This window comes from Clytia hemisphaerica, unplaced genomic scaffold (genome assembly GCF_902728285.1).
Source record: "Clytia hemisphaerica strain Z4C2 unplaced genomic scaffold, Clytia hemisphaerica genome assembly, whole genome shotgun sequence".
NCBI lineage: Eukaryota > Metazoa > Cnidaria > Hydrozoa > Leptothecata > Clytiidae > Clytia > Clytia hemisphaerica.
The window spans coordinates 649,014-672,522 of NW_027104390.1; the positions used below are offsets into that span (position 1 = coordinate 649,014).

The window sequence follows — 23,509 nt, forward strand, 5'->3', positions numbered from 1 at the left end:
AAATGAGTTTTGCGGTCTTTTTTCAAAGTTTTGCGGTTTTCTGGAAATGATCAAAATGACACACAAATCCAAAATTTTCACTGTAAATAGTTTTAAATCCTTAGTTCCTTTGAAATAATGTAGAAAACTCCCTTATAGGCTCAAATCATAAAAAAATCCCTATTGAAAACTATAATCTTTTCATTTAACCGCAATTTACGTTTTAAAAGCACGATTTCTCAAAACGCAAATCCGGGGGTTTCCAATCACTGTGGCGGAAAAATCTCAGGATCTAGTTGTCCGATTGGTCTGATGTTTTCAGGGTATTTGCACATCTATGAGGGCTGTGGAATGAGCGAAGGAATTTTCAGATTTCACTAATTCCAGATCTCATATTTTGAAAAAACTGTTTTTTTGGCTTTTACCCCCGGATTTTGGATTTTTCAAAAAAAATTTTCGTTCATTCCATTCTTTGTCCTAAAGTGCCTCTACATACCAAAAATCATTAACCAAGTATTTGTAGTTTTCTCTAAAACGTTGACACAAGATTATTTTGATTTTTCTGAAAAGTCGTACCAAACCCCCGTCTTCCAATTTTTTTTTTTAATTTTTTTTTTATTGCCCCCGCAGGAGCGTAGCGACGAGGAGGCACTCATAGTTTCACGCATAGATATTGGACTGGAATCTCAAAACTTTGCGAATTGTTTTGTTGTTGTTGTTGTTGTTGTCGCGTAACAGTCAGGAACTATTGCAAATTAGGCTATGTTCGCCGATTCTGGCCTAACTTGGATACGATGGCTTAATTAAGCCAGAAATTGTAGCCTAATTAGGCTGGAAGGAACAAAATTCCAATTTTTGACTTGGATTTCAAAATCCGCGTCAATATTTAGCTTAAAATGTCAAATTCTTATTTATTTGAATGAGTTCCGAATGTTTTTTGGGTAAAATTTGAGCGGGCTGAGAAAATATTCAGTTTTTAAATATTATGCTGTTTCAGCAAAATTATGTTTACATATATACAGCAGTACAGTCGAAATTATTTCAAGATTAATGTAAACAAACGTAATCCGAACTTTGCTTTAGAAACATGTTTTATCTATCTTTTTTTTATCTTCATAATAAACTTGTTTTGTACACTTTTAGATTTTATGAACAAGCTTGTCAGCTATAGGTATAATATATAAAAAACGTAAAAACGACCTTCCTCAATTTAAATATTTAATCAATCTATCAAGTGTAACTTTAATATCTTAACAACATATCTTTAAGACCAGCAAAACCAAAAAACTATACTTTTAAAGCCCACAATAACAACAATATATTATGATACTAAGTTTTTTTCATTTTTCAGACAAAAAATGGCGCGCTGCATGTAGAACTTAAATCGGCTTAATTTGGCTATCATGGCCAAATTAAGCTAAATTTTAATAAAATAATCACATCATTTCACTCCGCTCTAAAAAGAGAAAAGTTTTTCGCTTTAAATACTCTTCTTAGTACAAGTAACAAGTAAGATATAGTAAGATTGACGCGGATTTTACTTGTTCTCAAGATATTTAGGTTTGAATATTTCATATATCCAAATTAAGCCATTAATATCCTAACTAGGATATAAATTCTAGCCTAATTAGGCGAACATCCTAGTTTGGCCATCATAGCCTAATTTGCAATAGTTCCTGACTGCGTAAGCATTTCCGTAGTTAGTCTCTTCCGTAAATGTTCGGTTTTTTCCGGGACGGTAGTATACATATTTTCATATTACGTTATATGGTATTATCATTATTACATATTACAATTTTAGTTTTGATTTAGCTTTGAAAAGCTGAAGCGAGTGTTATAAATGCAAATCAAAACAGTGTATGATATAACACGAATTACAATATTACTTGTGCAAATCAAAACAAACAAAATGGCAGACTGGTTATGATGATGCTGAGCTGATTCATTGACTAGAAAAAGTGTTTTGTATGTCAAATTTTGTTTCTTGTCTTTGAAACTGAATTCTAGCTACTGTAATTTAGTCAGAAGTTCACTTCAGCAATGATTTCAATTCTTTTTTCCAGAATCTTTAAAGAAATTTGCTTAAGTTTTCAAATGTACATTTGATATTTTTGTTCAAACTCTAATTTATTTTTGTCTGTCATTTTATTGATAACTACCTTTATTGTTTATAGAGCTTCTTGAGCTTTAAATACCATCATATGGTCGTTACTCGAGAAAGTCCTTCTTAACTTAGTAAAACAACCGGCAAAGTACAAAAAAGATGAATGTACGCATATGTAAAGTTGAATATCCAAACGTGGTTGACTTTTTCTTTTGCTCTTCAAAATAATTTACCTCACTTAGAGTGCTTTTACGTCTTTTCAGTGTGGTAAATCTTTTTCAAAAACCTGAGAAAAGTTTGTTTACTCGTTAAACTTTACATGTGCACGTTAAACTTTTTCATGCAGTTGTGATAGCCTAAATAACTTACGCTCCAGTGGTTTGGTGAAATAGCTCCAAATTCTGGCTTTCTAAGTTAGGAGAGACCTTCCCGAAGGCATTTAACGGTGGTTAGACTAGGTACACAGACAGTCATACAGAAACACTATAAAGGGAAAGTATATCGCTAGCTATAAACTCAAAAAGTTTAGCTTCCTGAAGGCACGTCTCTTCATTGTCTGCGCTGCGATCAGCTTGGAGAAAAGATTGCATCATGAAAAAGGACTATGCACTTGAAAAGAAATTTAGGCGTGTCGTGGAATAGAAATTATGATTGACAGTTTGACCACGTGACCAGTAGGGTCACGTGGATATATAAATAGTGCGACATTTATAATCGGCGCAATTTAACTTTTCTCGACTGTACGTCTGAATGAACCACAATGGCATTCCTTTACTTTTCTTTTGACCAACAACATAGAAGATTTTGCTTGAGAAGTGCAATCACAGCGTACGCTAGTGGAGCCCGGGCCTTAACTAGGATAAGTGAGTTTCTATTTCACCCAACTTAAGATGGCGCAGAACTTTTTGATAAATTTTATACGTAGTATCCTCTTGACTAATTGTTTATTAGGCAAAGTAGCAATAGAAAAATGTTGAAATATAGCAGCCAATAAAAAAAAACAAGCTATTTCTGATTGGTTACCTTGTGGATTTATTCACTGCATATGTCCATATAAATGAGTCAATCAATAAATCGATCAATCAATCAATCAATCAATCAATCAATCAATAATTAAATCAATCAATAATTCCTGATTATTTTTAATGTTTAATCTTTAAAGCATTAAAGCTTTATAAGTGCATGACATGATCTTTATGTGGGGGCATTTAGTGAAAGCTATGACTAGTTATTAACTTTAGGTCATTGCCCCCGCAGGAGCGTAGCGACGAGGAGGCACTCATAGTTTCACGCATAGATATTGGACTGGAATCTCAAAATCTTGCGAATTGTTTTGTTGTTGTTGTTGTTGTCGCGTAAGCATATCCGTAGTTAGTCTCTTCCGTAAATTTCCGGCTTTTTTCCGGGACGGTAGTATACATATCTTCATATTACGTTATATGGTATTATCATTATTACATATTACAATTTTAGTTTTGATTTAGCTTTGAAAAGCTGAAGCGAGTGTTATAAATGCAAATCAAAACAGTGTATGATATAACACGAATTACAATATTACTTGTGCAAATCAAAACAAACAAAATGGCAGACTGGTTATGATGATGCTGAGCTGATTCATTGACTAGAAAAAGTGTTTTGTATGTCAAATTTTGTTTCTTGTCTTTGAAACTGAATACTAACTACTGTAATTTAGTCAGAAGTTCACTTCAGCAATGATTTCAATTTTTTTTCCAGAATCTTTAAAGAAATTTGCTTAAGTTTTCAAATGTACATTTGATATTTTTGTTCAAACTCTAATTTATTTTTGTCTGTCATTTTATTGATATCTACCTTTATTGTTTATAGGGCTTCTTGAGCTTTAAATACCATCATATGGTCGTAACTCGAGAAACTCCTTCTTAATGTAGTAAAACAACCGGCAAAGTACAAAAAAGATGAATATACGCATATGTAAAGTTGAATCCAAACGTGGTTGACTTTTTCTTTTGGTCTTCAAAATAATTTACCTCACTTAGAGTGTTTTTACGTCTTTTCAGTGTGGTAAATCTTTTTCAAAAACCTGCAAAAAGTTTGTTTACCCGTTAAACTTTACATGCGCACGTTAAACTTTTTCATGCAGTTGTGATAAGCCTACCTAAATAACTTACGCTTCAGTGGTTTGGTGAAATAGCTCCAAATTCTGGCTTTCTAAGTTAGGAGAGACCTTCCCGAAGGCATTTAACGGTGGTTAGACTAGGTACACAGACAGTCATACAGAAACACCATAAAGGGAAAGTATATCGCTAGCTATAAACTCAAAAAGTCTAGCTTCCTGAAGGCACGTCTCTTCATTGTCTGCGCTGCGATCAGCTTGGAGAAAAGATTGCATCATGAAAAAGGACTATGCACTTGAAAAGAAATTTAGGCGCATTTTAACTTTTCTCGACTGTACGTCTGAATGAACCACAATGGCATTCCTTTACTTTTCTTTTGACCAACAACATAGAAGATTTTGCTTGAGAAGTGCAATCACAGCGTACGCTAGTGGAGCCCGGGCCTTAACTAGGATAAGTGAGTTTCTATTTCACCCAACTTAAGATGGCGCAGAACTTTTTGATAAGTTTTATACGCAGTATCCTCTTGACTATTGTTTATTAGGCAAAGTAGCAATACAGAAATGTTGAAATATAGCAGCCAATGAAAAAAAAACAAGCTATTTCTGATTGGTTACCTTGTGGATTTATTCAATGCGTATGTCCATATATTTTGCCTAAAATCTGAGATGTCTGCGACATTATTAGAAAAGGTCTATTTAGTGAATAATAATCATGACATATATCGTTATAAGAAAGAAACTAGGAGAAAAAACAAACAAACAGGAGATGTGAAAATCAGTAAGATAATGATACGGTATCATTATCTTACTGATTTTCACATCTCCTGTTTGTTTGTTTTTTCTCCTAGTTTCTTTCTTATAACGATATATGTCATGATTATTATTCACTAAATAGTAACCATAACTTTTTAAATATATTTTTGAGAGGCTTTTCCAGCTTTTCCTTAAATTTTATTAAGTTATCAAGCTGCATGAATTCTTCAAGTATGTATTTTTTTATAATGGAATATAATTTTTTTTTCACGCAAACGCCTCAATCAATCAATCAATCAATCAATCAATCAATCAATCAATCAATCAACCAATCAATCAATCAATAATTAAATCAATCAATTATTCCTGATTATTTTTTAATGTTTAATCTTTAAAGCATTAAAGCTTTATAAGTGCATGGCATGATCTTTATGTGGGGGCATTTAGTGAAAGCTATGACTAGTAAATAATAATACCTGGAAGTTTCAAGCCCATATCATTTTTAGTTATTGAGTAATCAACATTTAAAGTTAAAAGGTCGATTTTTCAATAGACCTTTTCGCCTTTGCGTCCGCCATATTGAATTGTATGCAAAAATTATGGTTTCTGAATTGCCGTGGTGAAATTCCCTTAGAAAGTATGCAAAACATATGCAAAAAGAAAGTATTAAATAAAAACTTACATGCATAATTGGCATTATATTAAAGTGTAATCTTGTAGAAGAAAGATTAAATTTGCTTCTCTTGAAAACTAAAAACAATTATATTCACTCATCTCTTAGAACAAGCACTTCAAAAGACCATAACATTAGACAGAATCTCAAACTGAAAAATCACCCGCGAAGGTAAAAAACAATCCTTATTCGGCTGACGGCAAATTATTCTCCTGGGAATAGAGCCGCCAAATGATCAAATCAAAACATTGAGAAAGTGTGACGTCATAATTACTGCTTTCAGTTTGCGTGTTTTGAAAGTTTGATGTGTGTACTCCGTCTTCGTGGAATTTCTTAATGGCATGAAAACAGAATATGCAATGTCTTTAAGAACAAATTCCTAAAAGGCTTTTGTTGTTCTGTAAATATTTCCTTTTGGATTAAGAAATTCCATCTTTTATTGTTCTAATGATTATAATATTTATTTATAAGATGCTTTGTTCTCTTTTTAATCTTTGTGTAAACTTGCATATGTTTTGCATACATTCCAACTAAATCCAACCACGGCATTTTCGTTCCTGTATTTTTGCATACAATTCAATATGGTGGACGCAAAGGCGAAAAGGTCTTTTGCTGTGCGGTGATGGCTCGACGGATAGAGCGCTGGCTTCCGAATCTGAAGAGGCCCGGAATTCCCGAGTTATTTTTTCCGAGTTAAAAAAACCGAGTTAAAAAAAAACCGAGTTATCCCGAGTCATGACGTCATTTTTGGAATTTAGTGACGTCATTTTTCATTTCATAGCTCGGTTTATTTTGCGTCCTTTAACTTTCCGAGTTATTTTCCATTTTTTAACTCGGGAATCTTTGCTTCCTTTAACTTTCCGAGTTATTTTCCATTTTTTAACTCGGGAATTTTTGCTTCCTTTATAACATTCCGAGTTATTTTCCATTTTTTAACTCGGGAATTTTTGCTTCCTTTAACTTTCCGAGTTATTTTTGAATTTTTAACTCGGGAATTTTTGCTTCCTTTAGCTTTCCGAGTTATTTTCCATTTTTTTTGGCTTGTAAAGTTCCAATAAGGGTCACAAAATCCCGAAAAAATCAGTTTTTTCCTCGATTTTTGCGGCACATACCCGTCAGCTCGCAACCTTAGTATCCCCGGGGCTTCTATAAAGCCAAACGGGTCTTACACGATCCCTCCATGATCGTCTAGGTCAACATTTAAAGACTTTCCACTTTGAAAAAGTAGCGTATTTGACCCCCGGAATGTTTTTTACACGCAAGTCTAATTAGAGCCTTATGACACAAAAAGATTCGAATTCATAATTCGAATGAAAAAGATTCGAATTCATAATTCGAATGTTTTGCAAAGGTAACACGCGCGCGGGAAACTTTCGAATGCTTTTCTGCAAGTTGATTTGGTGAGTGTGTGCACTCTGGACAGTTTTATTTATTTATTTTTTAACATCTCTCATAAAAATCTACGAATAGTCTGTGAAATGATTGATTGATTCAAAATTTTTACAGCGAAGTGGGAAGGACTCAGTGAATTTTTCTGACAATCTTGTCATGTCACTTACAGTATTCTTTAGAAATATAAATTTTGAAATAGCTTTATCTCATCACTTACCTGCTGTATTTTTTGAGATTCTATTTATGCTCTAATATTTTTGAAGGGCTTACACTTTGTTTATCTAGCAGGTTTTAACTTCAGATCTTGCTTTTCAATTAATTATTCACTTGTTTGTTGATTATTCATTTTATCAAGCAGGTTAGGGTTTTTCTAGTTGGTAATGGATGGTTATGTCTTTGATTTAGGTTGGTATGGGATCAATAGATTAAAACTGTTGTTTTTTATGAAGAAAAATAACTCGGAAAGCTAAAGGAAGCAAAAATTCCCAAGTTAAAAATTCAAAAATAACTCGGAAAGCTAAAGGAAGCAAAAATTCTCGAGTTAAAAAATCAAAAATAACTCGGAAAGTTAAAGGAAGCAAAAATTCCCGAGTTAAAAAATGGAAAATAACTCGGAAAGTTATAGGAAGCAAAAATTCCCGAGTTAAAAAATGGAAAATAACTCGGAAAGTTAAAGGAAGCAAAAATTCCCGAGTTAAAAAATGGAAAATAACTCGGAAAGTTAAAGGAAGCAAAATAAACCGAGTTATGAAATGAAAAATGACGTCACTAAATTCCAAAAATGACGTCATAACTCGGGATAACTCGGGTTTTTTTTAACTCGGTTTTTTTAACTCGGAAAAAATAACTCGGGAATTCCAGGCCTCGAATCTGAAGGTCTTTCTTTGGTGGTGGTTCGAATCCCACTCGGTGCGAAAATTAGACAGGTCGAAATTGATGGACAAATGATTGGCAGGTATGAAAACTCAGTCAGAAATGAGAAACTAACTCTCAGAAAGTAGAAAAACAGATAAGGTGAAAGATAGGAAAGGGAAAATGGGCCGTCAAAAGATGATACTTCTGACCGTCGAAGATACTTCCGTCCGTTCACGGAAAAAAAATTTGCGGTTAAATTGGTTTAAATGTATAATTTCATAGCAATGAAATCTGTTTGAAAACGAGGACAACAATAAATTTATGCATCTTCGAGAAGAGTGTATTGTTCTCATTACTGTCAGTTACTTAGGTAGTGTCAAATTGTCAGGGCGCGTCAAATTATCAGGGTGCATCGATTTTTTAGGGCGCGTCGATATTTTAGGGCGCGTTAAATTTTTAACGCGCGTCAAATTATCTTGGCGCGTCAAATTTTTAAGGCGCGTCAAATTATCAGGGCGCGTCGATATTTTAAGGCGCGTCAAATATTTAGGGCACGTCAAATTTTTAGGACGCTCCAAATTTTTAGGGCGCGTCAAATTACCAGGGCGCGTAAGCGCGTGGGCGCGTAAGGCGCGTCATTTAGCAGACTCATATCCTTAGCATATTCTTAACTTTTGGCCAATTTCATCATAAATATTCTTATAAATATACCGGGTGGGCCAAATAAAGTCAAAGTTGTAAGCTTACGGTCAAAGGTTTATAGTTGATTCTTTTTTTATTTTTTAGAGGAAGGCTTAACTTGAATTTTAGTATTATAAAAAACTGTAAAATCGAAATTATGATGACCTACCTAAAATGACAACTCATTAAAAATGGTGAGCAAAATTTTCTGTTACACACTTTTTTATATAAGAATGGTGTAAATCCATTTCATCATGGATATCCTTAACTTTTTTGGGAAAATTATCCTAAAATATTCTTACAGCATTCTCAAGTTAGGAACTTAATTCAGACTAGATTTGACATTTAGTACATACGTCTCAAGCATAAAGACTGGCATTATAATGAATAAAGGAGTGAGCCTTACTAAGGGGGTAATTGGTAATTTATAATTGAAAATGCTAAAAATGGCATTCTTAGCTTGAGTAGCAAAATTCCATGATGGTGATATTCTTAGCGCATTCTTAATTTTTTGGCCATTTTCATCATGGACATTCTTATAAAGTGTATTCTTATAAAAATAAGCGTGTAAGGGGGGTTGTTCTTTTACGGTGTGACGGGATTGGCCCTTTTTTAGTACGGTATTACGGGATTTGACGAAAAAAAAGACGGGAAAACGGTATTTTAAAATCAGACGGTGACGGTATTTGGCTTTATTTCTTGTCATTATGCCGGTATTTGAACCTGTACAAACCGGTGTGACGGTGTTATTATTTTTTTCAATTTTCGGGATTCCGGGATTCAGCAAAAATTTTGACGGGAAAACGGTATTTCGACTTATTAGGACCACCCCTCCCCCGTTTATTATTTTTTAAGAATATTTTCAGTTGGCAAAATGAAGTCCCCTTATTTTGCTCCAAAAAGCCTGATTTTAGCCTATATTTACCTTAATTTTGGGTTTTCAGAAGTACAATTTCCAACCCCCCTCCCCCGGCGATTAGGTCCCCCATCTCGTCTATTAAAATTTCGCCGTTTATTTGGAACCTAAGAGTACGCCTAAAGTACTTTCTTCATATCTTGCAAAGGACAACTAACCAATATGTTTTCTAATCATTCTTTTCAATTAAAGTCGAGTCTTACCTTAGATACTGTATGAAACAAATAAAAAATATCGGTCCTTTACACACCATTTTTGACAGAGATCAATACTCGACGCTATTGCCCCGATTATACCCTTAGATGATTAGATGGCTAAACTCTGTCATTCTCGAGGCAACATCCCTAACATACTTTCAAGATCTTTCCACCAGACCGACAAATTTTTTTTTGAAACAAACAGGCCTTTAATCTGACTGCCTAAAAGTTTGAAGCTACTTTTGTACCTACCTAGAGTGTTTGTCTGTCCCCGTGGTAAAGTGGCAATGGCAAAGTTTAGCTATCGTACGGCAAATATTTAGAAAAAAAATCTGCCATATATTGAGGAATGTAAAAAATAAACCAAAGAGCTCACCTTTAGGCTGGAAGTTCAATCAGTTTTAAAGTGTTCTTTAAGCAGTCTTCTTTCTTTCTGTCTTTAAGCTGTTTTTTCACCGACTTATATAAGATAAATACAGGTTTTTTATAAGAATGCAACTCTATAAAGGACTATTGCGGAGACTGTGTGACCTCAGATCTCAAAAAAAGTTACTAAGGACGGAAGTATTAATTTAAAATTCTTAAAAAATTAAGCTGTTGAATATATTTTAAGAATATTTTAGCTTTAAAATTTCGAAAGATAAGAACAGTCGTAAAAACAGCTGTGAAAAATTTTATTTCGTGTTCCTACAAAAAAAGCTTTATCGATTAAACTGATTAATCTTGATTTTTTGCTTGATAAAAGGCGATCATTAAATCTGTATTAAATCTAAGACAGCTTGTAAAAGATAATATCTTAGATTTGTATCGGTAGAAAGACGTATTATTGCTCCCGAAGGGAGCCTATGTTGCTTCACGAGGCTGGGGATCGAGCTGGCGAAAAATTGTTCAAGAAAAAACGGGACGATGTAACCTAGTGACCGCATCTATAAAAGATTGCCGTGTGGTGAGCTTTTAAGCTAGCTCGACCGCGCGAACAGATATTTTGCGTTTTTGGCGCTCCAAAGTCATAGCTTGGAATACAACAAAAAGCAATGAAGCAACTTGGGACCAGTTGGTTTCAGAAAGTAGAAGGTATAATCCCACAGACTGTTCTGCAACTTTGATAGTAAGTATAATACTATTTTATCAAAAGTAATGTTTCAGATAGGATGTTTGATTGAAAATTATTTTACAGAATTTCTTTTTACTTTGTATCTTTGTTGTTGGTTAGACATTAGATACTTGTTACTTTTGGGTAATTATTATCAGAAATTGGAAAAAACTTTGCATACCACCATTAACGAACCTTCTGTTTATCTCCAGGCGATGTCAATTGAGGGATGGTGAAATTGACACCCATGTGTGATCGCCCAATTGTTTAAGTGCGTCTCGCAGACCACGCGTTCAGTCCGGGGTAAGTCTCAAAAAGTAATGTTAAAATCCTCGGACACGCAACAAGAAAATCCCTGGAGTCCGGGGAATCGGCAGGGTCGTTCGAACATAATTCACCAGAATCTTTTAGTTTCGTTACTGTTCGATTTGGTTGCGGTAATCTAACACCTATTATCGTTTGATAATGTTAGATTGGTGTTTGAGAGAAACTTTACATTGCCTCCAAACTGCTGACTGCAGACCTTTCTTGGTCTGCACTTTGTCCAAGCTAAAATGTAAATTAAATGTTTTTGACTTTTGAATTTTACAATTTTATTACCAGAAAGCTCTACTATTTGGAGGCGATACCAGTTTCCCTCAGTGATTACTCTTTTTCACGGTAATCAAACAGTCTGATTGACATCACCTGGATATTTATTACAAATTATCTATTGACAGTTTCTTCTTCTCTATCTGTCTATTCCTATTTCAGCTTTATGGTTTTGCCTTCCAGCCTTCGTTCATTCACGACAAATACCATACTAACCATTAAAGTAGTTTTACACGTTGGATGTACCGTCAACTGCTTTAAAGCCAGATTGACATTATATGTTTTTACGAGCTCTGAATCGCTGCTTCAAATACGCTGAGTTTGCACAAAGATAGCAGTTGTTCAACCAATCATCAAACTTCATTTTAACATAACATTTTAATGACAAGAGAGTTCTGACTTCAAAATGTTGAACAAGAATTGGTATGAATTGTCTGCGTTTTTAATGGAGCTGTGCAATGTTTGTGCAATGGGACACCAAAACAGCAACCATTTTAACCGAACCTCCACAGAATCATCTTTTTTGTACTGTCCAAGAAACATGGATCTGTTTGTTGTTGAAGAGGATGTGACGATAGAGAGAAAAAGCTGACCAGAAAGCAGTATGCCCCATGTTATCTCAAGTAATCCCATTTTAGAGCAGTTGACAGTACACAAACTTGACATTAACACTCCTTTTGTTGGAGAAATTCCTGAAGGATATTTCATGTTGTGTTCCTGTTGTTTGGTTGTATTTTGAATCATTTTGGTTTTGGAATGCTTCTGTATCCACTGTATTCTTTACAAAACAATATTACATTACGATATAGACAACAACTTAGCTGAAAATTTTATCATTGTCAAAATATAGTCTTGGAAATTATAAATTCATGTTTTGATATGTTTGTTATTTCTATTTTTGTTATTGTTGTTTCAAAGAAAATGTATTTGAGAAGAAAGTCATTCTAAATATTTCCTGAAGATTATTCAAAGTCCCTGCCTATAAAACATGAAAAGCTTTGTAATTCAAGCTTTATAATGTATCTATTAAAGGGGGCATGTTTAGTGCAAGCTATGGCTGAGAAAAATTGAATACTTTGCAATATCACTGTATTTCTGACAAAAATAAACACGGCATTTCGCCTTTTCTGAATTTCAATCAATCACTGTCAAATGCCTGTCATCGGGAGCATCATAGCGAAAGCTACTTGCTAGTATTGTATTATACGCCTTTTATTCTCTGTCACAAGTTTCTTCCTTCTTGATTCATCCGTGAGGTGAAGCATTAAGGTATGGGAGTCACATGAAGGATGGAGAAAATTGAATTTTACATTTTTCATCATATCTTTTGAAGCAGAAAAGATTTTTAAATGGAACTTTCCAGAAATGTAATATAACTATAGAGAATGTGAAAAATTAAAAAAAATTCTAAAAATAGCCAAGATGGGGGTAATATCAGCCAGGGGGTAATGCACTATCAAAATACCATGGCAGCGTTTTAGAAAAGTCTATAAAAGCCCCGGGGGGGTATTAGGGTTGCGAGCTGACGGGGGGGGGGGTACCGCCCGACTTTCGAACTTTGGACCCGGGACTAAAATAGAGAAAACAAAGGAAAATTTTGAGAATTTTGCAACACTTAACGGGGCAAATTTCACCAATTTTGACCAAATTTTGATCTTTCAGGGGGTAAAAAGTTGAAATGTTCCTATTTTTCCGACCCTTAGTGGGACTAAAATTTGATTTTCTGATTTTTCCGACCCTTAGCGGGACTTTGGAAGTCCAAAAAAGGTACCCTTAAGGGCGGCACATACCGTACCCTCCATTTGCAAGTACCCGCCTCGGGATAAAAGCTATTCCAAAAATTTTGGTGAAGCATTTCTTTCAACTCTTTGCGATCTTACATGGGTCTCATCAAATCTTTACCGGCACGACCAGTTTTCAAGATCTGTTCTGGGAAAAAATGGGACACCTGGAAAATGTATATCTGTTCTCTAGAAATATTATGCTCCTTGAAAAATATAACAGTTATTCTCTAAGAAAGTCAAAATGCTCCTAGAAAATGAGGCCTTTTAAGAAAATTATGAGGCTCCCTGGGAAAAAAATCTGGCATTTGGTTGTGTTTTTCACAATTTAGCTCCTGGATTTTTTGAACAGATTGTCCGCTGGACAATTGTATTTGTTTTTCCTTAAAATGTGCCCCTGGATTTTAAGAACATATGTCTTTAAAGGCGACACCTGGATTTTACCTGGGTGTTTTGAGGAAAGTCTCTCCTAGATTTATTCATAAAATTTACTCTCTTGGAAAAAAAGAACAGCTATTTCAAAAAAATCTGCCGGCGGCTGCTCTTGAGTTTGCTCTTCAATGATTGACTTGAGAGTTACACAAGGGCGACCAAAACGTATTGGGGCATCCGGACGCCAGGTTATCAATTTCCCGGCTGTTCCTCTCGGGCAAGAAGGGTAGTTCATCTTTTTAACTTATTTGAATTCAAAATTGGTCCATGATTTGAAAGTCATTCGAAATGAAGTTCCATTGAAAATTTGGAAAGGCCTTTATTGATATGTGTGGGTGGGAATGGGAAAGATTTTCATAACTCAAACATTTGACTGGCGTCAATAAATGCAATCATTGAAAATAAATGATGTAAATATTTTTTAAAAGCATAAAGCTTACACGTTTATTTATTTTAAAATATTTGAAGCCTCGGGATGTTCTTAACTTTTTGAGCTTTAAAGGAGGGTCTTTAAGACGTTTTAAGCCTAAAAATGTCCTTAACATGCTCTTATTTTCCTATGAAAGTCGATTTTCTAGAGTCAGCAAAGCCTTAAAAAGTTCTTAATTTGTTCTCGACATTTTGGTCATCGAAGCCTGTTCTTGTATAGTTTGTTCTTATAAAGAAAAACTTGTATAAGTATATGAAGGCTTCGATTTGCAGATTTTTTAAGCATAACATAAAGCATATACGCCAGTCTGAAATATTTTTCAAGTCGTCAATTAAGTTTGAAAGTGGTGAAGTAAAAAAGACCTTCCCTAACTAGCCACATTCCACTGCTTCCAGTCTTCAATGTCTTTGAAAAGTTTATGCTTGCGAAAAATTCTCAAAAAATTTGGAAATCTTTAAAACCTCGAAATCTTAATAAATATAAAATTTTTGGCATTTTGTTATCCTAAAATCCCTTTTTAAAGTCGAAGAGCAACCTTCTTTATCGGATTTAAGGAATATTTTTATTTTTTCATTTGAAAATTCTCATTTTTATCCAACTCCAACTTTTTATGCTCGCGAAAAACATTTTTTCCTCAAATTCGCGAAAATAAATGTTGTAGGACCAAGGGGCAGAGACTTCTTATAAAATAGATGTACTGCAATTAGCAAAATACTTGGCTCAAGAAAATACACAAAACATACGTCTCAAAGATCAGAAGTTTTGGCACAAGGTCGAAACATTTCTCAATTAAGGAAGGTCATTGCAAAATAATAAGTGATCATTAGTATTTTACGAAGATTAAATCAACTGAACTGTCGAAATGTCGATCCAAGATAACATTCTTTTTTTAGTATCCATCTTGATTGGCAAGTTAGAACAATAGATTAAAACAGATAGCATATAAGAAAACAGGAAAATAGGCAAAGTCAATTAAGGTTGTTAAGCTCGTTGTCCAATTAGCTTTTTTAATCGCCCAACAACGCGCACAGCTCGAGCGTTTTGGTCGCTGAGCGCTTTTTTACTGCCATTGAAAATTAGAAAAAAGTTGCGCGTAAGAGAAAATCAAAACAAAAGTAATTGTACATGATAAAAATAAATACACAATCAGAAGCTCCAAATTGACTCCTGTCTCCTTGAGAACCGCCTTCCAGCACTGAAGCTGTATAAATGTGAGCAGGATCGATCCCATAGTGCCTTAAGGGGCCGTCCACATAGTACGTACGCACTAAAATGTCGCAAATCGTACGCAAATGGCTATACCCCCTGGTAAATACGTACTTTTTGATTCACCCCCCGCCCTTAGTTGAAGAAAATTTCAAATTCGAATCGTTTGGTCCGGACCTTTATTTCATACATGAAACTCGATGTTTATTAAGAAACTTTTTCTTTTCCTTGATGCGTAAAAGAAGCGTAAGAGAAAGAAACTGAAAAATATTTTACAAGCAAAAAAGGACTATGGAAAGATTTTCAATGCGTACGTACATTTTCCTTTGACCCCTCCCCTCCCCCTGTAGGCAAGCATAAGCTTTTGAGAAGATCTCCCCTCCCCCCCTTAGTGCATACATACTATGTGGACGGCCCCTAAGCACGTAGCTCGGAACGTCTCAAAGACGTCAGCGAGTAGTGAGACGCCCGTCTTCAAATAGACGTCGCGATATTCACCTAGAGTCTTCCCTTTTATGCTAGCCCACACCTTCTGAGCGTGCTTATAATCATCATCACTAATCTCTTTCATATATCGCCTGCTGTAAAACGCCTCTTTGGGAGGAAGTTCCGTTCCGTCAAACTATCGCAGTTATCCACATACTCATCCTTACGAGTATGTCGACGCCCTTTCGACGTATGAGCTTAAAAAGCGCCTCGTCAAGGCAAAACTCTCAAAGGTTCTTGCACTGACCGTCATCCAACTTTTTCACCAGCTTGTCTAAACTCGACGCCATAAACCACATACTGTCGACAAATCTGAGCTGGATCTTCTAAGAGCCTGATCTCTATTCTTGTCAATCACGCCATCGAGCTTCACCTTGATCTTAACGCTGAAGCTAATGTATTTCTCTTTGTTCTTTGCAATGACTCTGATGTTGTCTTTGTTAAACTTCTTGCCAAGCTCTTTGATGAACATGTGCGCATCGTAGCCACTAAGGTTACGAAATGCAATCGGCACAAAGTCTGGGATCCTGTACTTCAGGTTGTAGTTATTATGTGCTGCTCCTTGAAAAAGTCCCGTGTAGTGACAGTGATCTCGGACTTTTCGGTTCTCGGGATCGCCAAACGAATTTAAGCAAATGTGACAGCTTTCTGCCGCTTCATACTCTCTCTTCAGAACGTCTGTCAACTTTCTCATAGGCTGTTGAGTATAGACCTCATACAGCCTCTTAACTTCCTTCTCCACGTAGTCCACAAACTGCTGCACGCATTCTTCACCGCGATAGTTCGTCATCGGGTCAGGAACTAGACGATGTTATCGTCCGTTTACAGTGATAATAAAGGCGGGAAAAATGGCGGTATGGCGTTATGGCGGTATACGGAAAAAAATCGGCGGGAGAGTTTCGAACACTGTAAACATCTCCGCCACTGCTCACTCCACCCGAAATTTATCACGCCTCTCCTAAACTATTCCCTTTTTCAGTGATCTTGTGTAGACGATAGGATCGTCTAGTCAGGAACCTCTCCGTAAGCAAACTCGCTGTGAACACAACAGCCTGACGGAACGTGAGTGTGGAGTTTTTCCGTGTACGAAGCCTTGCCTTTCCTGTCAGTCTTCATCTGATTCTACTGATTCATCTGAGGATACTCTCAAAATCTGCGTAGAGCATAAAGGGGACCTTGCATTGACACTGCCCGTCGTGAAACTTCAGTCACTTGTCTTTTTTTGCAGGCATTTTAATTTTTCTCTTCTCCCCTTTAAGTTACTTTACGATAGTAGCCTAGATAGAGATTTTACCGCTATGTAGTGCCTTTTTTCACCGTCGATGGTCATGAGCAAATTGGCCTACTTGCTGCACTTACCGTTAAACTCAGACCTCCGAGCTATAAAGATACTCTTCTTGTTAATAAAGAGCACATTAATCGCGACCTCGGGGTTTCTCTTCTCAAACTTGCCAGTCTTCTGAAGGGCCATCGGAAACTCAAATCCCTCCCAGTTGTACTGGTCTGAAAAGGGTCGCAGCTTGGTGACGCGTTGAAGATTTTCCTGGGATCTCTTCATGATGTAGCGCTGCTATCAGGGTCCACTTGAAGCATTCTTCGTCTTCGTTCTTCGGGTTGATCACCGCCTTCTTCTCAACAATCCACTCTGGCAGTTCGATGTGCGAAGACTCGCTTTCGCCTCGTTGAATATTACATAACCTCGGGTTAATAAATCTCAATAACCAACTTTTACCTATTGAATACTTGTTTAGTATCTTACAAACTCTCACTACAAGTGAAGTGAAAAGAAAAGCAAAAGTAACCGAGTAACTCTTGCTTGCCCCTTGCTTAAAAATGATTGACAGAGGGGTTGTGGCGGGTTTGCTTCGTGTGCGCACCCTCGACACCATGGCTTATCTAACCCCCTTACGCTATTGATGATTCTGATGGACGCGTTGACGATTCCTCCAATTATACGGTACTGGCCTCTTTAAGTCGCAGAATCGTTTATCGGCCCCGGCTCGCGAGGGTGTCCCGTGAGCAATCTCAGTATTTATCAGGATGTGCACCGCCCGCTACTTTTTGATAAATAGCGAGATTGCTCACGGGAATTTTTTGACCCGCATTCCGCGCGATCGTGTTTAATCGCCCGCGCGTGTACGCTCTGTGAATTCTGTCTGCTGTATATGGGTACTGTATGCAAGAAAAAGCTCCTCTCTTCAGTCTTTGTTTTTGAGACTTTAAGGAGATTGGAGAGTGTCCTAACCCCTAAGATCGATCAGATGGAAATTCTAATTTTACAGGCACTAGCAGGGTTTACAGCCCGTTTGCAGCAGTCCCACACTAAAGAGTTTTGTAAATCACCTGAGAATCGGCGATCGGCTCGACCGCATGTTGGAAATGATCTAAAATCATTTGTTTAAGAAGTTAATACCTTGACAGGGTAAATAAAATTATACAGATCATGGCAAATAAAGATACGAAGATATAATATCTTTTATCATTCATCGATTCTCAAGCGTCTTCAATGGCTGAGTGGAGAAGGCGGTGGACTGGTAGGTCTGTGAAAGTCGTTTTCGAGAGTTTGAATCCTATACGGTGCGTTGTTGGAGTTTGTGTTATTTTGTCAGCATTGACCAAACTTTTTCTTGTTTTTTTCGAGGTCTTATTGATATTTATGAAAATTCCCGTTATATCTTTAAGAAACAAAAATTTTCTAAGTAGTGTCACCTCATTGCAGTTTGACTCAAGTACAGTATTTCAAAGATCAGGTTGGTTATTAGTGGGTGGAGAGTCATGCCAAGAGTCAAGAGTCATGACTTTCCCTTCTCTTAAAAATCCAGTATTCCAAAACTTTAAACTAAAAAGAAAATGCATAAAAATCGACTTTCGTCTTTTTTAATTATTATCACTTTTTTCAGAACCACAAGTGAAAAGAAAAGCAACTAAAAAATGATTGACAGGTCTAAAAAATGATTGACAAAGTGCGGGTTTGCTCGCGCGGGTTAAAAATTCTCGTGAGCAATCTCGTTATTTATCAGAATGTGCACCGCTGTTAATGCGCCATTTTTGATGTTTTTGTTGTCTTTTTATTAAAGATGGTAGATTTTTTTTGAGCACAAGTCACCCAAGTCAATCGAAAACATCAAAATTGGTCAAAATTGCTGAACAGGCAAGAAACTAGTTCACCTAGTTCCAACGAGTTTAAACATTTGAAGAAATTAAGAAGATTATGTCTACGTTAAGCTGATATCATTTTCATTGTAGCAATAAAAGGTAAGTTTACTGATAGGTACTAAGTACTTCTCTTTTCTTTTCGATAAGTGTTTTAAAACTAAAAAAACTCAAATTAAGTCGTTTTATGGTAGACATAGCCTGGAGATCCATGCTATGATTTCTTATTCTATATTACTGATGGCGAAATATATAGCATGGTATGGGCTGAGAGTTTGAATTTTCCAGATCCTAAACGGTTGAAAACATAGCCAATCAAATAATGTTATCTTTTGCTGGTTACACTTTCTTAGAGAAAGTGCAACTTCCGAAATTTGCTTTTTCTTTTACGTAGTAAGTGAGCGAGGACAGTGTAGCTGGAACCTCGATATTCTTAAAGAATGTGCTGAAGAGTTTACAGATGCATATGTTAAACTATTCACCGCCTCACTTAAACAAGGGAAAGTACCGGAAGACTGGAAAAAAGGCATTGTCACTCCAATTCACAAAGGAGGAAACAAACCCAGATCAACTGCTGAAAACTATCGACCAGTCAGCCTCACTTCTATTTCCTGCAAGATCATGGAGCACATCCTATTCAGCCATATCATGACCCATCTCGAGAAAGACGGTACACTTAGTGATGCTCAACACGGTTTTCGCAAACAACGCTCATGCGAAACACAATTACTAGCAACGGTTGATAAATTTGCAAAAGCCCTTAACAACAGTGAACAGATTGACTCAGTCCTTCTAGACTTTAGCAAGGCTTTCGATAAAGTTAACCACAGAAAGCTACTCATCAAATTACATCACTACGGCATTCGAAATGAAATATTATCGTGGATCACTGACTTTCTATCCAACAGAACCCAATGTGTTGTTGTCCGCGGATCTACGTCCCCACGATCAAAAGTTGAATCAGGAGTACCACAGGGATCTGTATTGGGCCCATTACTCTTTCTCATATATATTAACGATATGCCACTCACAACCGAATCCACACTTGCTTTATTTGCTGACGACTCACTCCTACACCGTATCATTCGTAGCCTAAACGACACCACTATTCTCCAAAACGACCTTGACAAGTTACAAAAATGGGAAGACGATTGGTCCATGGAATTCCATCCCAAGAAATGTAAAGTTTTGCGAATAACAAATAAAGTAAAACCTACTGTCCGTGATTACTTCATCCACAATGAGAAACTAGAAACAGTCAGCAAAGCCAAATACTTAGGGGTAACCATCAACAAAAAGCTAAATTGGAAAGACCACGTTAATACGATTGTCTCTAAAGCTACCAATGTGAGACTTTTCCTGCAACGCAACCTTCAATCATGTCTTAAAGAGACCAAACTCGAATGCTACAAAATATTCATCCGCCCAATTCTCGAATATGCTAGCCCTGTCTGGTGTCCTCATAACAACACAACGTTATCTAGCAAGATCGAAATGGTCCAGCGCAAAGCTTGTAGATGGATTGAGAACAAATGGGCATACCATTACAGCCCAACAGCAATGGCTAAACGATTGAATCTCGATTCTCTTGAAACGCGAAGAGACTTATCTTGTTTGAAAATGTTATTTGATTGCGTAAATGGCTTTAAATACATGGAGAAGTCTTTACTACCAAAAAGACAAAGGACTTCTAATGTAAGATATAACTTGATCCATGCAAAACTTAAAGTTTATGAAAACTCATTTTTTCCTTTCACTATTAAGCTATGGAATAGCTTGGACAATGGAATTGTAAATTTAAAAGAAAGGGACGAATTTAGAAACTCTTTGACTATTAAATAAGTATTATAATCATATACACTTTTCAATTACTTAAGACAAAACTCTTAAGCTTCTGTCTAATTTTCAGTCATGTCTATAATCTACCTCGCGACAAACTTTTGCAAATTTTTGCCTTCGTTAAATTCCTAACTACTGTTAGTTTTTCTGGAAATACTATTTTTAACTTACTATTTAAACTTACTTACCAATTATTTATTTACTATTTTAATATTTTAACCATTATATGTACATTTTAAATAAACTTAATTTAATAGACTTAAATTTTTCATTTTCCTAAAAATTTTTTGTTAAATATTTGCGAAAGTAATTCTAATGAATTTATGCAAATAAATATATAGAAATAGAATCCATGATTAGAAAAAGCTACACCTGTTATCTTTTTTCTTTAAAGAATCAAAGCTATCAACATCAATAAATTATACACACATTTACTCTGAAAACTTTAAAATTATCTGCCATTATCTGGCATTACGACTTTCTTGAAGGCGTTCCGAAATTAACCAATCAGGTTAGGCAGTCATGGAAATCCTTGCATTTGCACGGGGTGTGCATTCAACGATTTTTTCCGACCCTGTGCAAATGAGCTAGAACGTGTAGTAAGGCAAAATGCGCGCGCGAAAATTAACAAATCTCAACTTTAAAATGAAAATGGCATAAAACAATAAACAAATGGCATTTTCATTTTCTCTTTAGAAGATTCTTTAGCCTTTTTAGAAAATTATGGGAGTTCTTTTCCAAGATTTGTAAAAATAGCTAAGTCGGCAAAAAAACTTTTTCCGTGGGTTTGAGGAAAAAACAGAACTGCTATTATTATTTGCATTTTATTCAACCATACATTTAAATTTGCGCTCAAAAATACTTTAATAAATAAGTTAATAATATATATATACTTGACACTGCTACAGGCTTCGGCATAAGAAAAATTCATGTGTGATCATCGCACGCCTAGATTTTGGATTTATAGTGGTCTATTTAAATCCTCACTTTATGAATGTTACTTTTTATTTTACTCATAAGTCAGCATGATTCCTTTTAAAAAAACAAAGCTGTTTACTTACTGAAAATTCCCCACTTTGTGAATGTTTCTATTTATTTTACTCACAAATCAACATGATTCTTTTATAAAAACCAAGTTGTATATTAAATAATAACATTCTTAAAAGTTGAGTTGCACCCTTACCAAAACTCAGTATACTTTAAGTATATGCTATTTTGTACTGCAAGTATACTTTTAGATAGTCCAGGAGCTGGAGCTCAACTACTTTTTGCCTTTACTAATTCTGATGGGGGAAAAAGTAGAGAGTCCAGTAGAACCCACAAATTATGTAGCTGAAACTATTAACTGTCACACCAAATTTGAATTTAAAACCAATCAGAATTCCCTCTTTTTTAAATTTATAACTAAGGTCTTCGCATAATTAGAGGGGCTGACACCATAATTATTCATTCTAAAATGGCAGAAAAAAAACATTAAAGTTTAACATAAACTTTTATTTTTAAAAAGAGAAGAGAAATCACTATTTTATTTAAGTGTTTTTGCTTTTTCTGTTGTACAGTATATAAAACATAATGAACAAAAATGTCTTCCTCACTTGTGTTTTCAGATGTAAAAACCAAAAGATTTTGTTCAAAAAGTGTAAAATTAATCACCCAATTTGAAAATAAACAAGCATCTTTTACCACTGATCCTACTGTAGTGACTAAGATCTTCGTTCATTTCTACCGTATCTTATCTACCATTTTGCCTCCGACTTCTCGAAGGTTTATTTACATCCCCTTGGTTGTATCTACTAAAGATCTATATCTCAAACAAAATCAAGATATTGAGAGGATATTTTAAAAAGTCGTGCGACCACGAAACTCTCTCTATTTTGTTTTTAACACAGGGAATGAGAGAGCATTCTATTCAACATACTTTTTGCCGTATAAGCGTAGAAATTGCACTCCAACGTAGATAAAAGATAAAGTAGATAATTATAGGAGGACAGCCGAATGAAAAAGAAAGCCAGTATACACATATTATATAGCAACAGCATCGAATTTTACTTTTTCTTATTAAGACAAAAGGAAAGACTTCCATTATTTTCTCAATGTGATTAGATTGGTTTTCTTCTTTAAGATCTTCACTGTAGAATTGCTTCATAAACTTTCAGATTCTTGGAATTAGATTTTGTTTTAAACGGCAGTTAGTCAAAATCAATAATTAAGCCGTGGTTTTTCTCACTAAGATAAAAACATTATTTAAAGACAAACAATACGGCCATTTTACTTTTAATTAAACAACCACAGATATTGCGCAATTTTGAATTATTTTCAAAAGTTGACGCATGTGCCGACAGAAAACTGTCGAGAGGGGTTCCCTCTGACGTCCTATCGCAGCGCCATCCTTCAAATCAGAAAGCGAAGATAGTATACGGCAGATTTTTTGACTAGGTTTAGTTTGAGATGAATAAAATTTCATTTCTTTAACAATGATCAGGATAAAACCTTCATTCCAAGTGATTTCTAGGCGTGCATTTTACAGTAGAATATAAAATATCACGTGCGATAAATCACACGCCTCAAAAACTGATTCACAAAAGTTTTTCAAACAAACAAACTAACCCTAACCCTAATGATGATGTACGAAAAAAATGCGGCCGGGTGACGACGAAATAAATTTTCACCCGGCCGGTGGACCGAAAACAAAAATTTTTTTCGGGTTCGCCTTATGGCTTAGTTTTACTTGAGCCCCAATCAGGGTAACCCTGGTGGATTATGATCTCGTTTTGAAAGGGAATTCTCTGAAACTCTTTATATATATACTTTTACTTGAGCCCCAATTTGGCTTACAAAAAGGTTGGTTTCGAG

General features: G+C 35.5%; 1 protein-coding gene and 1 long non-coding RNA gene across 2 annotated transcripts in view; both read left to right on the top strand.

The window, feature by feature from the left end:
* Window positions 1-10,970: 10,970 nt before the first annotated feature.
* LOC136819763 (uncharacterized) lies at window positions 10,971-12,106 on the top strand. The gene is made up of 2 exons (XR_010848481.1): window positions 10,971-11,041; window positions 11,492-12,106. It is a non-coding gene; the product is annotated as an uncharacterized lncRNA (long non-coding RNA).
* Window positions 12,107-18,675: 6,569 nt separating this feature from the next.
* LOC136819689 (probable global transcription activator SNF2L2) overlaps window positions 18,676-23,509 on the top strand; it is an 81,876-nt gene continuing 77,042 nt past the window's right edge. Inside the window, exon 1 of the mRNA XM_067075929.1 lies at window positions 18,676-18,919. The gene's annotated coding sequence lies outside the window, so the exon portion shown is untranslated. The remainder of the gene's footprint in view (window positions 18,920-23,509) is intronic.